This window comes from Bos mutus, chromosome 19, assembly GCF_027580195.1.
Source record: "Bos mutus isolate GX-2022 chromosome 19, NWIPB_WYAK_1.1, whole genome shotgun sequence".
NCBI lineage: Eukaryota > Metazoa > Chordata > Mammalia > Artiodactyla > Bovidae > Bos > Bos mutus.
Window position 1 is genome coordinate 13,227,109 of NC_091635.1, and position 12,616 is coordinate 13,239,724.

General features: G+C 45.6%; 1 long non-coding RNA gene across 1 annotated transcript in view; it reads right to left on the reverse strand.

The window, feature by feature from the left end:
- Nucleotides 1-12,616, reverse strand: part of LOC138992078 (uncharacterized) — a 119,253-nt gene that overhangs the window by 19,534 nt on the left and 87,103 nt on the right. The gene's annotated exons all lie outside the window — the stretch shown is intronic.

Here is a 12,616-nt window from a genome sequence, read left to right on the forward strand (position 1 = left end):
TCAGGCCTCACTGCTGACCACCTGGGACACCTCCATCATCTCCTTGCGGATTCCCCCACCTCCCATCTTGCTTACCTCCATTTCACTCTGACTCTGAATGACCCTTCCAACATGCCTAAAAGCTTGGGTGGCTCTCTGCTTCTGGTTGGACACAACCCACATTTCTCAGCCAGGGACACAGGGCCTTCAAGAACAGGATCCCAGCTTTGCCTCACCTCCTCTAGACACCCCACCCCATCTCACCAAGCACCCAATAGACAAACTACTTATAGTTCTTTGCAGATATCTCCAAGGTCATCAGTCCCACTTGATACATCTCTCTGTTTATTTCTTCTAACTCTTTGGGTTGAATCTGAATAGAATCTCTTCCACCAAACCTTCCTTCACTCATCCCCTCCCAGATCTGGGAAGAAGACCAGCCCTCTTAGTGCCCTTATCACAGTGGCTGTTATTTCTGGTTTTGTTCTTTGATCTCCACTCCTCAAAGGGCTTCCTAGGTAGCTCAGTGGGTAAAGAATCCACCTGCCAATACAGGAGATGCAAGAGACTAGGGTTCAATCCCTGGGTCGAGAAGATCCCCTCTAGGAGGGCATGTATTCATGCCCTCAATAACACTCAAGTATTCTTGCCTGGAGAATCCCATGGACAGAGGAGTCTGGTGGTCTACAGTTCATGAGGTTGCAAAAAGTCGGCCACGACTGAAATGACTAAGCACGCACTCCTTGAAAGCAGGATCTACAGCCAGAGTTTCAGTGAAGAGGCTTCAATGAATATCTGCTGCAAGGATAACTAGATAGAAGAATGAAACACTCAGTGTGGGGAGGGTGTTCAGACACTCATTTAAGATCTCAATCAAAAGCTTCTGCAGATTCCCCACAAGGAAGGACGAACCTTGTAGAAATCCATCCTTCAGGGATGTCAATCACTCTTCAAGGCTCCAAACCTTGCCTCCAGCCTTGGGTTTGGCCCCCATCTATCCCTGGACTGTGCTGTCTTCTACACATACACCTGCTCTTTCTCTCTTTGTCATCAGATTGCAAACCTGTGCCCTGAGTGCTCTCTCAGCAGCAAGCGTCTGGATCTGCAGGCCTGGGGAAGGCACACATCTTGGTCTTTTGCCCTGAACACATACAGGAAGTGAGCCAGCCAGGCAGTCAGCCACAGCTATATTTAGATTTCTGTCACCTGATGGGGTCACCCATTAATCAGGGGACTGTGGCAGCTGTGGCATTTCGGGAGTAAACTGAGGTGGGTCCTTGGGCAGTGAGGAGGGGGCTAGATGTCTGGGCAGCGACCTCAGCTTCATTCAAGCAAGACACAGGGCAGAGATGAAAATGCATGGCTTACATGAAAGCTGGAAAGATGGAGGTCAGACGCAAGGGGGACCGGGACTTGAGGGAGAAATCAGTGCCTGGCTTGGGCACGGGAGGAGCCTGGAAGATCAGTAGGAAGAGTGCCTCAGCTGGTCGGGCCCCTTCCTGCCGGGTGAGCTGTGGCTGAGTGAGTGGCTCTCTGACAGGCAGTAAGCCCAGCTGTGGTCAGCAGAGAGAGCTGCGGTCACCAGACCCCATCCACAAGGGAGAAACAAGAAAGAAGCAGACAGGCAGGATTTTTTTTTTCCCAAGCCCTAAAGGCACTCCTTGCCCCAGATTTGGTTTATTAAATGACTGTCCTGGGAGCCAGGGAATAGGTCTTAAGTCATCATTGATCCAGTTGCTTTTCCTTCCTTTATCTCTAGAATACAACCCCATCCCTCTGGTGGAGCCATTATAAGAATCTCCTGGGACTTCCCTGGCGGTCCAGTGGTAAAGACTCTGTGCTCACAAAGCAGACGGCCCGGCTTTGATCCCTGGTCAGGGAACAAGAACCCACATGCCGCAACTAAGACCTGGCACAACCAAATTAATTAGGGAAAAAAAAAGAATCTCTTGCCCTGATTTTGCCCCTCTGGGCTATTTCTGGCCCTACCCACAAGGGCTGACTCCTCAAGACCAAATTCTATCTGAAACAGCCCAGTGCTGCCCATCACTCCAGGGTCACCCACGTCCCTCATTCTGGCTTTCAAAGTCCTCCATGTTCTGACACTCAGCCTTCTCCCCAGACCTTTTTTTTTCAACAGCGTTTCAAGGTATTGTTGACATAAAAGAAACAGCACATGTTTAAAGTGTACACTTTTGGGAATTCCCTGATGATTCAGTGGTTAGGACTCAGCTCTTTCATTGCCAGAGCCCAGGTCCAATCCCCAGATGGGGAACTAATATCCCACAAGCCAGCGGCATGGCAAAAAAATAAAAAGGTACAGTTTGGTAAGTTTTTATGTGTACAAAAATACATATCCCATACACCAACAACACAGTCAATGTAATGAATATATTTATCACCTCCCCCCAATTTTTGCATGTTCTTTTGTCATCCCTTCTTCCCACTTCTCCCCCAATCCCCCCCACAACAACTCCTGATACACTTTCTGTCACTATAGATTAGCTTGCAGTTTGGGGTGGGGGAATGGTTATGCATAGATGGACTCACACAGTACACATCCCTTTTTGTCCAGAGTCTTTCACTCAGCACAATTATTCTGAGATTCATCCTTGTTGTAGCGTGGATCAACAAGGCACTTCTGTTTATTGCTCAGTTTAATATTTTCTGATGTATGAATGTACTGCAAGTTGTTTATCCATTTGCCTGTGGATGAACATTTCAATTGCTCCCAGTTTTTGATTCCCAAATAAAGCATCTCTGAGTGCTTGTGTACAAATCTTCGCCTGGCCATGTGCTTTCATTTCTCTCAGGTAAATAAATAGGGGATCCGTGGCGGAAGTGGGTCTCATAACTTTTTCAAAAACTATCAAACTATTTTCCATGAAGTGGTTGCTTCATTTAAGTTCCTACCAGAGTGTAAAAGATCACTCACATGCTCACAGAGACTTGAATGGTGAGTCTTTTTATTGCTGTCATTCTAACAAGTGTGTAGACTGATATTTCAATTTGCATTCTCCTAACCACTAAATGGACTTCCCTAGTGGCTCAGCAGTAAAGAATTGCCTGCAAAGCAGGAGATGCGGGTTTGATCCTTGGGTCAGGAAGATCTCCCGAAGTAGGAAATGGCAACCCACTCCAGTATTCTTGCCTGGAAAACTCCATGGACAGAGGACCCTGGCAGGCTACAGTCCATGGAGTCGCAAAAGAGTTGGACATGACTTAGTGACTAAATGACAAAAACAACGTTATGTTGGAGATGCTTTCAATGACTCAGTTGCAATTTGCAAGTTGCTTATATCTTCTTTGGTGAAGTGTCCAAATATTTTCCCCATTTTTTAACTGGATTATTTGTTTTCTTAGTAAGTTTTCAGAGTTCAGGTCTTTATGAGATATATGATTTTCACATATTTTCCAGTCTCTGGCTAATCTTTTTACTCTCTTATAATGGTGTCCTGTCTTCAATGAAGAGAAGTTTCTAATCTTGGCGAAGTTGAATTTATTGACTTTTTTTCTTTTAAGATAGTGCTTTTAATGTAGTATCTAAGAAATCTTGGGTAAATCTAAGGTCAGAGAGATTTTCTCCTGTGTTTTTGTCTAGGAGTTGTATAATATTGAGTTTTCTGTTTAGTTCCAGGGTTCATTTTGAGTGTTCTGGTTTCGCTTTGTCTGTTTTGGTTTTTGGTTGTTTTGTTTTGTTCGCCTGTGGATGTCCCATGATTTCAGCACTATTTTTTTTTTTAAAGACTATTCTTTCTTTCTGCACTGAATTGCCTTTGTACCTTTGTTGAAAATCAATTGACCATATATGTGTACATCTATTTCTGAACACTCTATTCTGTTCCATTGACCTATTTAAGGAATTGAAAAACAAGCCTTTCTTCAGGGAATCGCCTTTGCATCTTTGTTAAAAACCATATAAATACAAGTCTATTTCTTGACTCCATATTCTGTTCCAAAGATCTAATTGTATATTTGATATATTTGTACTGATAATACATTTCTTTTAAGTATTTGTTTATTTGGCTGCACTGGGTCTTTCTTGCAGCTACGTGGGACCTTTTCAGTTGCTGCATGTGGGATCTAGTTCCCTGACCAGGGATCAAACCCATGTCCCCTGCACTAGGAGCTCAGAGTCTTGGCCACTGGACCATCAGGGAAGCCCAACACATTGCTTTTATTATTTGAGCTTTATAATAAGTCTTGAATCGGGTATTATTAAGCCTCCAACTTTGTTCTTCTTCCACGTTATGTTGGCCATTATCCATCTTTGCATTTCCATCTCAATTTTAGAATCAGCTTGTTCCACCAAAAAAGCCCACTGAGATTTTGATTGGAATCATGTTGATTTTGTAGATCAACTTGGAGAGAATGGACATTTACTAGTACTGAGTCTTTTGACCCATGAATATAATGCAGGTCTCTATTTGGGATTTCTTTTCATTTCTCTGTAGTCTTCAATGTGCAAGTCCTACATGTCCTTGTCAGATGTCTCCCCAAGTAGATAATATTTTATGGTATTTTGAAATATCTGATTCATCAGGTATTTTCAATATCTGATTAATCATTGCTGTTACATAATTTAGTTTTCTATTGTATCCTGCAACATTATTAAACTCATTAATTTTAGTATTTGTTTTGTCATTCTATAGAATTCTAGATTGATGGGTGGTTTGTTTGTTTGTTTTACTTTTAGTACTTTTAAAATGTTTCTTCCCTATCTTCTAGGTCACCCTGATTCCAATAAGGAGATTAATGAAATATGTATTTCTCTAGCTGTAATGTGCCCTTTCTTTCTATGGCTGCTTTTAGATTTTCTCTTTACTGCGAGTTTAAATTTTGATGTACTGTGGTGTCATTTTCTTCACATTTCTTGTGTTTTTGGTTCTTTGAGTTTCTTGGATATGTGGGTTTATATTTTTTATCAATTTTTATCAAATTGGAAAAAAAAAGTCTCTACTTAACATGCTTTTGTCCACTAATTTTGTCCACTAATCTATCATTTCTGGGTCTGTTTGATTGACTGATGTTTCTCCCCATTATGAAGAATAGCTTCCTGATTCATCAAATGCTTGGAAATTTTTCATCAAGAGATGTTATTTTATTTTCCACTATGGTTCATTATAGGATATTGAATATAGTCCCTTGCGCTATATATAGCAAGACTTTGCTTTTTATCTGTTGATTTACAGTGTTGTGTTAATTTCTGATGTACAGCAAAGTGATTCAGTTACACAGTTACACAATAATATTGAATTGTTATTCTCCAAAATCCTTGCTACCACCTGCTGTATTGTATATTTATTTGTGTTATGTTTCCTGTCGTGACTGTTCCCTATCTAGAAAATAAACTGTAGGAGAGCAGAGATATATGTTTTGTGCACTTCTGTATCCCCCAAGCATAGAGAACAGAGCTCATGACAAGTGCTTATTAAACATATTTTGGAGGAGAAAAGGGTTGATCTTGGTTTTTTAATTAATTAGTTTCTTTGGCTGCATCGGTCTTAGTTGCAGCATGAGCAAACTAGTTCCTTGACCAGGGATCAAATCTGGGTGCCCAGCATTGGGAGCAGAGTCTTTAACCACTGGACCATCAGGGAAGCCCTAACCATTGAGTGTGAAGTGAAAAAATAGCAGTACGTGGTCAGGAGGGTTGGGGAAGATGGGAATCTTCTTTCCCTGTCTGGGTTCTCAGCTCTTCAGACAGTATCTATTTTCCACTGCTCCTCCTCCAGCCCAGACAGTAGAAATTCCCATGGTTTTCACGCTAGGAGAGCAGGCTGGGTTGGGCTCTGCCAGGCTCCTCTGTAAGTGTGTTGTTCAGACGCTCAGTCCTGTCCAACTCTTTGTGACCCCGTGGACTGCAGCACGCCAGGCTTCCCTGTCCTTTACCATCACCTGGAGCTTGCTCAGACTCAAGTGCATTGAGTCGGTGATGCCATCCAACCATCTCGTACTCTGTCGTCCCCTTCTCCTTCTGTCTTCAATCTTTCCCAGCATCAGGGTCTTTTCTAATGAGTCTGTTGCTTGCTAAGTCACTTCAGTCGTGTCCGACCCGGTGCAACCCCATAGACGGCAGCCCACCAGGCTCCCCCGTCCCTGGGATTCTCCAGGCAAGAACACTGGAGTGGGTTGCCATTTCCTTCTCCAATGCATGAAAGTGAAAAGTGAAAGTAAAGTCGCTCAGTCGTGTCCGACTCTAGCGACCCCATGGACTGCAGCCTTCCAGGCTCCTCTGTCCATGGAATTTTCCAGGCAAGAGTACTGGAGTGGGGTGCCATTGCCTTCTCCAAGCGAGTCTTATCTGGTTTGACAATTAGTCAGTGTGGTGGAGAGGGGCGCCATCTGGTGGTAGCAGGGAGAATATCTGCAGACTTTCAGAGGAGACTTTCCACTGAGGATCCCAGGAAAAGGGTGAATGGAGGAAGAAGCGGGGTTTAGCCCCACCCACCAGGCTTTAGCTTTCTGAGAATCTCTTCAGTTCAGTGGGAGCTGAAGTGGTTCCTTCCCTCATTCACCTTTGGAGAATGCCAGGGCAGCAATCACAGGCAGTGCTCTCCATGCAGTGGTCATAGGGACTCCAGACTGTTCCATGTCCACAGGCAGGAATTCCCTCCATCTCAGAATTCTTCCTTCAGGGGTAATCTTGTCCTTCTCATTTCTGGAATGTGCACATCTCTCCATTCAGGCCTGGGCCTCAAGGCCTCTCTGACGTGGAGAACACCCTGGCGGCACCTGGTCTGAGAGGTTCAGCCTTGGTCAGACTGCCTGGGTGGCCCAAGTACCACTCCCCTGCAGCTTTGCCTTCATCCCAACACTGTGGATCTCCTGAGCATGATGGTGCTCGGTCCCGCCTTGCTTTGTGGCTTCCCCTTTCTGCTGCCCTTGAAGCAAACCCTTAGCTCTTTCACAGCAGAGTTGCACTGCAAAATTCAGTAGTGTCCCAAGTAACAAATTAATAGTTGAAGCTCCAGTAGCTTTCAGAAATATGTGGACTTTCCCCCCCCCTACTCCTGAGGTCCTTCCTCCCTCAGAAGTTCCACTGATTTGCTCTTCTTCATCTTCTTTCTTTATTATTTACTTGGCTGCACTGGGTCTTAGTTGTCTCACGTAGAATCTTCCATCATGGTTTTGGCATGTGGGATCTTTAGTTGTGGTATGTGGGCTCTAGTTCCCTGACCAGGGATTGAACCCAGGCCCTCTGCATTGAGAGCAGAGTCTTAGCCACTGGACTACCAGGGAAGTCCCCCGGTCTGCTCTTCTTTTTAATTCCTCCTCCTCAGCCCTGCTACTTCTCATAGAAAAAAAAAAAGTTTCAGTGGGAAACTATACGTTATGTAAATTCTAGAGGTCATCCCCGGAGAAGGCAATGGCACCCCACTCCAGTACTCTTGCCTGAAAAATCCCATGGATGGAGGAGCCTGGTGTGCTGCAGTCCATGGGGTCACTAAGAGTCAGACATGACTGAGCGACTTCGCTTTCACTTTTCCCTTTCATGCATTGGAGAAGGAAATGGCAACCCACTCCAGTGTTCTTGCTTGGAGAATCCCAGAGACAGGGGAACCTGGTGGGCTGCTGTCTATGGGGTCCCACAGAGTCGGACACGACTGAAGCGACTTAGCAGCAGCAGCAGCAGCAGAGGTCATCCCTCTGAGTTTTCTGATCCTAGTTCTCTGTAAAGTGTAGAGATAATTGATAGCAGACAGAAATGATTCTTACCTATAGCTATGGAAATTCAGTCCTATCCTGTAGAGGCTGGCTTTCTTCCCGCCCACCCTCTTGGTGGAAAAACCAGTCTGGCTCACATTTGCACATTTATTTCAATACTCTTGACCTACAAATTTGTCTGTTCTTTGGATTTTCTTTTAAACCTACTCTAACATCTACCTGGTTGCCTCATTGATTAATTAGTAGGGTAAAAAACTTTAACAGGTGCTCATTTTTATATCTGCATGAGATTCATGATTTTTATCTTTCTTTTTTTTGTAATTTTATTTATTTTTGGCTGTGCTGAGTCTTCATTGCTGGGTGGGCTTTTCTCTAGTTGCTGTGAGTGGGGGCGACTCTGTAGTTGCAGTGTGAAGGCTTCTCATCGCAGTGGCTACTCTTGTTGCACAGCACAGGCCCTAGGGTGCTTGGGCTTCAGTAGTTTTGGCTTCCAGGGCTCTAGAACACAAGCTGAGTAGTTGTGGTGCACAGGCTTAGTTGCTCCAAGGCATGTAGGATCTTCCCAGACCAGGGATCAAACCTGTGTCCCCTGTACTGGCAGGCAGATTCTTTACCACTGAGCCACCAGGGAAGCCCATGATTTTATCTTTCAGTGAAAATTATCTTTGGGGACATTCCTGGTGTGGTCCAGTGGTTAAGAATCTATTTTCCAATGGAGGGGATGCTGGTTTGATCCCTGGTCATGGAACTGAGATCCCAAGTGCCGCTAAGCAACTAAGTCCAGGTGTCAAAGTTTCTGAAGCTCATGGGCTCTGGAGCCCACATGCCACAACTAGAGAGCCCTATGCTGCATGATGCAACTAAGATCCCACTGGGACTGACACCCAAGGCAGCCTAATTAATTTTGTAAAGAGACTACCAAGACCAGATTAAAGGAGTGCAGGCCTCGCACACCCTGATCCATATCAGCAAACCCACCCTAGAACCACCTAAAACTCTTCACCAAGTCTTCCCTGGTTGGGACACATGGATTTTCAGGCCACCAGCTCTCTGTGTCCCCCTTTGCCTGGCAAAGCAATAAAGCCATTCTTTTCTACTTCATGCAGGAATCTGTCCGAGATTCAGCTCAGCACTGGTGCACAGAGGCTGAGTTCTGGGCATCAAATTCACGTTTAACTGGGACAGAGTTCCACTTTGGGATGACGAGAAAGGTCTGGAGAGGGATGCTGGTGATGGTTACACAACAGTGTAAATGTACTTAATGTCACTGAACTCTACACTTAAAAATGGTAAAAATGGTAAATTTTATGTTACGTATATTTTATCGAAAAAAAAAAGAAAAAAGAGTGGCTCATTTGAATACTTTCTTGGGTGAGTTCCTGTGAGTAAAGTTGAAATTGGACAAGATTTCACAGTTTCTCAGAGACTGATCTTCTGTGTATGTGTGATTTTTAAAAATAAACCTTCCTCCTTCCACCAAATCCCCTCAGTTCTCAACCAAACAGCAAACAACTATGACCCACCGTTTAGAAGTTTCCATGGAACAGAATGGAGATTTAAAAAAAAAAAAAGAAGGAGCTGGCAGTGTGTAGAGGGGAAACTGGCCTGATGGTGTGATACTAGTTCTGAAAGGATTGTCTGGGTAAGCAAATGACCTTGACACCATCTCTGAACTGGCTTAGACACGTACAGGAAGGTTTGGTAGGATTCAGGAGATGCTAGGGGAGTATTAGTTTCCTGTTGGTGGCTGTGCCAAATTGCCACAAATGCAGGGGCTTAAGACAGCACAGATCTACTCTCCTAGTTCTGGACATCAGGCATCCCAAATAGGCTGGCAGGCTTGGCTCCTTCTGCAGGCTTTCAGGGACAACCTGTTTCCCTGCCTTTTCTCACTCCAGGGGCTGCCGACTTTCCTCGGCTCATGACCCCTCTTCCATCACTCCAGCCTCTTGCTTCCATGGTCATGGCTCCTACCCTGACTCTGACCTTCCTGCCTCCCTCTTGGAAGAGTCTTTCCATCCAAGACCTGCCACCCTGTTTCAGGATGTCGGCGTCCTAGTTCAGTGGAGTCACTTGAGCTGCATTGGGAAGTGTGAAGTGAAAGTTGCTCAGTCATGTCCGACTCTTTGTGACCCCTTGGACTATACAGTCCGTGGAATTCTCCAGGCCAGAATACTGGAGGGGGTAGCCTTTCCCTTTTCCAGGGGATCTTCCCAACCCAGGGATTGAACCCAGGCCTCCCGTATTGCAGGTGGATTCTTTTCCAACTGAGCCACAAGGGACAAGGGAAGCCACAGGGAAGCGTTGGGAAGGACCTCACTCAAATCTGAGTTTGCCAAGTTGAGTGCTTTTACCACCGTACCTGGTTGCCCAACTGTGCCCTATGTTCAAGATGGTGAACTCCATTAAGCTTCGGGCCCTCCCTTCAGTGGCCACTCCTTCCAAGGTGCTAGCTGCCACCACAAGGGTTGCTACCACACTGAGAGCTTCCACCCATTGGTTTTGATTCTGTTTTAATGCCACACAATATTAGTGGAAACTTCTTTCCTGTGTCAGCAGTTGTGCAATCAGAAGTCAGAAACCACAGCCTCTGGGTATGTTATTTCTGTCCACATGACTCCATACACCCCTGTCTTCAGCTGTTGTTCACAGAAGGAATTAGTGAACACTGGTGAAGGGGCACAAAGAGTAAGACCTTCATGTTATAGGTGGCTGGGCCACCTTAGGGAGAAGACACAACACAGCAGAAGCTGTGTGTTACCTGGCAGGATGTTAACCAGGACACTGAATTCGTGGTGGGTAAGGAATGGATTAGACTCCCTTCTGAGTCTCCTCTAGTGGGATGGTCACCAGTTTTGTGGCTTTAAGCGGTGAATGTCTTATTTGCCCAGCCTTACCTTCAAGGTGTTGTGCATTCTGACCAAAATAAGAACTGTTGCTTTTCCCCCCCCCTTTCTTTCAGTTTAAGGTAGTTTGATACTTTTAACCATAGGGCGATAAAGTCGTCCAGCCTGACCTCTGCTCAGAATCCTGAGGAGGAGAGGAAAGTTCCACAGATGACCACCAGAGGGCGCCTTGATCCCTGCAGGGACCTCTTCAAGAAGCACTTCAGATGTGCTAGAAGAAGGCCAAACAGACCACCCCAACTTCCTGTCCTCCTCCTGTGGTGGGGCCAGGGAAAGTGTGGGTGGCAAGGAAGTGGGCAGGTCCAAACGACCTGGTGGGGGCTCTGAACTTTGCTCTGACTCCCTCTGCCAACACAGTCACTACCCACCAGACACACAACCATCTGCTGCTTGCCCAAACACTCTGGGTTGGTCTCTCCACATTCTCTCCCCTTGGTGAGCTCCTACACATCCTTCAAGGCCCAATTCAAATGCCCTCTCAACCCTCTCATTTTGTGCTCCCATGGCACTAGTATTCATTGGTTTCAATGGTAATTACTTATGTGCCCTTCTGCCCTGAAGAACATGGGTTCCCCAAGGGAGACTTGCTCAGCTCAGAGCAGAGACCTGGCACAAAGCAAAGTGTATTGAACCTCACCAGAATTATATTGTTTCCAGCTTCCTTCTGTACCTTGAGAGGCTTTCCTGAAGGCAGGCACTGTGTTTAACTCTTCTCTCGGGCCCTCAAACCACCAGCATGTGACCTGGCAAAGTAGGCCCTCAAGGTTGCTGGAATGAAGTTGCCTCCTTTGGGTATGTAACTCACTTGTTTTCCCTGTAGATGACCTGGCTTCTTTTTGCAGTTGACACGTATCCATTAGGCATTTTCAGTTGTGCCCAGGTCTGTGCTGAGGTCCAGGGTTGAGGAGGGTGGTTGAGGAGGGTATTTGAGGAGGTATCCTGTCCCAGCTGCAGAGAGCAGACAATAATGCAAGAGAGATTCATGGCACAATCTCTGAAGCACCTTCTTGTTTATCAAACTCTTCTATTTTACGAACAAGGAAACTGAGGCCCAGGGAGGCTAAGGGTTCATGGAGGAAGTTGTTGGCAGATGGAGTCCGGCATTTGGACCTCCTGACGCCCCTGCTTGGATGTGCTGTGCCAAGTGCATTGTGGGAAGCAGTGGGTTGATCAAGTTCACTGCATCTCAGCTGAACATGGCCATCCCAGAGGCTTAGCAAAATCATTTATGGCATGAGTTAATGAGACACAAACCAAGGAGTCACCAAGGAGTAGCAGAAGATAAGTTCTACCCACCGAAGCATTTATTCACTTCTCGAAAGTAAATAAATTCACTCTTACATTTGCTCTTAGAGAAGTTTTTGAGCAGCTAAGTTTTGGATCAACCTTAATAAGAAAGAACCTAGACTTTTGCAAATGGACAGACCTGGGTTGAAGGTCTTTCCTGGGCTGTGCAGAGCTGATTCCTGATGTAACCACCCGGAACCTCGATATTCTTACGTGCAAAATGGAGACAATAATCTTCCAAATAAGTGAAGATAAGGTGAGATAAGAGTACCGATTTTGGATCCTGATTCCCAGAAGGGGAATACTCCCTCAGTTCAGTTTAGTCACTCATTCGTGTCCAACTCTTTGCGACCCCATGGACTGCACCACGCTAGGCCTCCCTGTCCATCACCAACTCCTGGAGTTGACTCAAACTCATGTCCATTGAGTCAGTGATATCATTCAGCTATCTCATCCTCTGTCATCCCTTTCTCCTCCCGCCTTCGATCTTTCCCAGCATCAGGGTCTTTTCCAATGAGTCAGTTCTTTGCATGAGGTGGCCAAAGTATTGGCCACCTACTTTGGGATACTCCACAGTGGGATTTATCAGTTCTGTGGTGAGCTGACAATTGTGTGACCCCTGGGTGGGGCTGGAGAAAAACTGGCCCCTCCCAGTGCCAAGTCCCGTGACTCCTGTCAGTTACTTCAAATTGGCCGTGGTGAAGATACTTATGTCATGGAAATAAGCAAACACTACAAATTTCAGGAATCTTTTTGTCTCCCGAGAGCCTGTTGTT